This window comes from Limulus polyphemus, unplaced genomic scaffold (assembly GCF_000517525.1).
Source record: "Limulus polyphemus unplaced genomic scaffold, Limulus_polyphemus-2.1.2 Scaffold866, whole genome shotgun sequence".
Lineage (NCBI taxonomy): Eukaryota > Metazoa > Arthropoda > Merostomata > Xiphosura > Limulidae > Limulus > Limulus polyphemus.
Window position 1 is genome coordinate 40162 of NW_013666476.1, and position 4829 is coordinate 44990.

At 29.9% G+C, this 4829-nt stretch overlaps 1 protein-coding gene across 2 annotated transcripts in view; it reads right to left on the bottom strand.

Annotated features, from left to right (window-relative positions):
- LOC106460937 (WD repeat-containing protein 60-like) overlaps window positions 1-3258 on the bottom strand; it is a 32651-nt gene extending 29393 nt beyond the window's left edge. For both annotated transcript variants that reach the window (XM_022387746.1, XM_022387745.1), the window contains exons 1-3: window positions 3059-3258; window positions 2582-2654; window positions 685-716 (exon numbers count right to left, since the gene is read on the bottom strand). The gene's annotated coding sequence lies outside the window, so the exon portion shown is untranslated. The remainder of the gene's footprint in view (window positions 1-684; window positions 717-2581; window positions 2655-3058) is intronic.
- Between the last annotated feature and the right edge of the window lie 1571 nt (window positions 3259-4829).

The window sequence follows — 4829 nt, forward strand, 5'->3', positions numbered from 1 at the left end:
AATACATATTACTTCTAATCTCAGTGTCAGTGAGCTCTAACAATACATATTACTTCTAATTTCAGTGTCAGTGAGCTCTAACAATATATATTACTTCTAATCTCAGTGTCAGTGGGCTCTGAAAATATGTTATTTCTAATTTCAGTGCCAATGGATACTGACAATGCAAAACAGACCTTCTTCCCTTTTTTTAGGTAAAATATGAATCTTGTGATTTTATAGCAGTCTGAGACTTTAATTAAAACAGAACATTTATTCTTAAAACTATAGTTTATTTACTTTTACTACAATGATAGCTTGAGAAAATACTGAATGAATACAGGCAGTTCTTGTTTCTTATGAGTTAAACAAAGCACAAAATTAACTAGTGATGGGTCTGGGAAGTGAATTTTTATATTTAAACATTAAATTAATCTTTTACTGTAATTTCTGGTGTACTACAGTCCAACCAAACCGTCTTGATAAACCAGCTTCTACAATGTAACTGTTTCACTGTGTTAGAAATCAATAGTTTTTTAAAAAGTATTTTTTCCTGGCTATCAAAAGACAATATTTCATCTTAAACCCTGAAAAGCTGAATTTCTCTACCATAAATCACTTACAAATCACACACTTCATATTTGCACAAATGTAGGTAACTACAACGTACAAACTAAACAATATACAAAGATAAAAAAATCTCACCTTGAGATGCATGGGATATATTTGAAGAAAGTCTAAAAACCAAAAGAAAAATAATTAAATATTTTCAACCACCATAAGCTAAGTATTTCATTACTTTATTTCATAAATGGAAATATAATTTTTTTTCCTTACTAAGAAATTTCTTTCACACTCATTAAAAATAAAAATGAAATGAATATTTAAACTCATCATTCCCACTTACTACAAAAGTAAGCTTACTAGATATTTTACCTTTAAATTATCTTCAACAATTAAAACTAAAAAAAAACTTTTCTGTGTTTTGTATATTTGTTGAATTTTGCACAAATCTACATGAGAGCTATCTGCATTAATAGTTGTTCCTAATTTTGAAATAAAAGAATAGAGAGAAAGCAGCTAGTCAACACCAGCCACTTTTGGGCTACTCTTGTCACAACATGGCCTGGCATGGCCAGGTGGTAAGGGTGCTCGACTCCCAATCTGAGGTTCGCGGGTTTGATTCCCCGTCTCATCAAACATGCTTACCCTTTCAGCCGTGGGGGTATTATAATGTGACGGTCAATTCCACTATTCGTTGGCAGTGGGTGGTGATGACTAGCTGCCTTCCCTCTAGTCTTACACTGCTAAATTAGGGATGGCTAGTGCAAATAGCCCTCGTGTAGCTTTGTGCGAAATTCAAAATGAACAAACAAACTTGTCACAAGAAATTGTGGGATTTGACCATCACTCTTATACCACACTCAAAGCCCCAAAGTTCAGATCAAAATTTATTTTTTTCAGTAGCAGGAACCCCAGCTTCACAGTCCAGCATGCTAGTCACTGAGATGTGCTTAGCCCATTCCTTTTATTAGAAACCCTTCTATACGTTTTTAAGAGGCAAGAATTGAAAGTGTTGATCTGGTACAGTAGGGTGATATAATGAACATGCTCTCATATTCCCTAGAATTATTATGACTACATAAAGAGAAATGTGAGTGAAATTCCTTTGTTACAGTAGAGTGATAAAATGAACAAGCTCTTGTATTCCCTAGAATTATGATGACTACATAAAGTGAAAGGTTCATTTTAAAGAGCTTTGAGTTTGTGAATTTGCCACAAAACCAGATTTATGACTTATAGCCTTTAACATTTTTGGATTTTTATTGTATAAAATTAGAATGTTTTTATTCAATAACAAATAAATAAGAATAAAATACATTTACATGAAAAGCACATGTATTTAATTGTATCAGTTTGGCATCATGAAATTCATATGTCATTATTCAACAGCTGTTAAATGAAAAATATTTTAATCTTCACAAGGTAGCTCCTTCCTCACATACTTAAATTTTCTGTCACGTTTTTGAAAATTTGAAAAAGGAAGTTAGGAGTGTGAAGAATTCATATCATCATCCATGACAGAGCAAACTGTAAAGATAAACAATGTTAAGAACATTTAGTTTTTAGCACTTGTTAACTAGATTGTTATTCAGTTTTTTTTAGCTTTGTGCAACAGAAACGTAATGTACAGTGTGCTGTTTCAAGAATGTAGAAGGAATGAAATATCAGAAAGTATATTGTTTCCATTAACCAAACAGTTTAAATGAATAAAATTGTTCAACAAAAAAATTGTATTGAGTACATTCTGTTCTCTAATTTACACATTCTGGCCAATTGGTAATCAAGCCTTACATTTCATCCTCTTCAGCTTTCTTGCAAAGAGTTGGGGAATTGTATTATTATTTATTCCAATCATTATGGACAGAGTGAAAAGAAGAGAAGCTGTAGTGTAAATTTGATTCATAAAACCCATCAAGAATCTTATGACAGAAAGTTCTATAAAAGCAGTGTGAAAAAATTCTCTTACAAATTAAAAGTTATCCAAAACAGATACTATGATCCTTTTTAATCCAGTAGAAGTTTTTAACTAGTTGCTCACCCATTAGAAGCATAAACTACAGGTCTCACACAAACAACTGAACTGTGGTGTCCTTCTTCCCTCAAAACAGTTGCTAGAATAACAAAGAATACAAATGTTTATGGTGTTGAAATTTCTAAAAAACTAAAATCTGGCTATCTTTTAAGAATCCCATTTTTATTAGAGATGTTCTGATCAATTCTGACACAGTTTTTTACTTGGTGATAAACCTTATAAATACAGAAACAACTCTAACAGTTTAGAGATATCTTCACACCAAGAAAACTTAACAATGAAAAACATCTATAAAGTCTCCACTGTATTATTAATTTTAACTTGCAGAAGTTTAGGTAACTAAAATGTACAAACTAAACTATACGTGAAGAAAAATTATCAACTCAAGATGTATGGGATATGTTTGAAGAAAATCTAAAACCAAAAAGTTAAATCCTGGTATAGTTGTCTAAAAACACTTGCACATAAAGACCAAACGATTACCTGAGTTATAAGTTGGTGACCTAAGTGTCCATTCTCTCACTGATTCTCCAGCCGGGTCAGTGGTCCAGTATGACTTGTGCCAAGATGAAGCTTCTCGTAAGTCCCAGAGCACAACAGAACCATCAACCTAGTATTAGTCGACATAAAAAAGCCTAAACTTATCAATAAAAGTTTTGCAGTCTGTTTTGGCCAAAATCAACTTTTTGTAAATAAAATTAGAAAGGTAAACATAAAAAAAATTTGTATCATTTACATATCTTGTTAAAGTAACAAAACTTGCATGATATACGAGTCATATTTTAAAATATATAATTATGCAAGTACTTTTACTTTTGATATTTATGTATCTATGCATTATTTAAATGTATTTATGATTTTTCATCATATATAATTATATATATATATATATATATATATATATTTTTACAACTCTTTCAATAACTATTCTCTGAATTTTACAACCTAACTTCATAACTGCATTTAATTGCACTCAAGAGTGAGTGCTGCAATAATTTCATTAAACAGACACTACATGGCTGCAACTTCACTTTATATTTATCATGCAAAAGTAAACTCAGTTTCTATAGAACAACAAAAATATTCACAAAAAGAATAATAACTTTTCTTACTAAATCAATACATAAAAATTCAAAATATGGCTTCAAGTTTATTTTGAAAATAACAAAATTGAATAAGGGAACTAAGTAACAAATTAACGATCTTTATTCAGTGTGTAATATATTTAATATTAGTTATTATACATTATTTTATCAGATAAACTATGTTTTATGTATACTATAACCTTATAATGAAACTAATTACTGAGTTAAGCCATAGTTTTAACAATAAAACTTATTTTATATAGCTAGATTTGTACTTCTGTATTAAACTAATGAGTATGGTTATAGTTTGAATTCTACAACAGTCAGCCAAAAGATACTTGGTACAGAACTATAATTTCCATCTTTCCTTTCAACTGCAACATAAAAACTAAAATGAAAAAAAAAAAGGAGAGAACAAATGGAATAAAGTATATTATCAAATCTTATAGTTAGTATAATCCAGCTAAAGTTGAAACCAGCCACCAGTAATAAAATTTTTTGAACAACATTAAGCTACCTGCAGAATTCACAGTCTTAAAGCATTATTACATTGAAAACAAAAAAGGAACAGAAATAAAACGTTAAAAATATGTTCTGTAAAAGAAGTGAAAACTCTTGAAAGATTATGAATATGTGACTTCTAGACTATAAACACTTCTTACAGCAGGGAATGTTAACACTTTTAAGTGTTGGTACTAAGGCAAATTAACACCAAGCAGCATTAATGTAATATAGGTATTTTACACTTTAAAATGTTTACATGATAGCTAGTTAGTGTCAAAGTCAGATGACATAACTACAACTTAAAATACTGTAACTTATCTTTCGTTTTAAAGATTTTTACAAGTACGTTCTTGTGGAAATCTGCAGGTAAAAAAACTTCAATTCTGGAAATTGATTTGCATTTTACAAATTTGACTGGTAATTTGCAGAGTTTGACCCTTAGTTCCAACCCTAAATGTAATGTGGAAAAGTTTCATAGCAATGATCTTTACTGCATGTTGAATGTCAATTAACCTAAAGTATTTTTCAATCAAGTCTTACATTTATGATTTATTTGTGACTATATCCAAATTCAATGACAACATAATATTTTTACTCTTTAAATGTGCAGGCAGGGAAATTGTTTAAACAAATGGGTTAACAGTTTTCTATTTGAAATAACATCA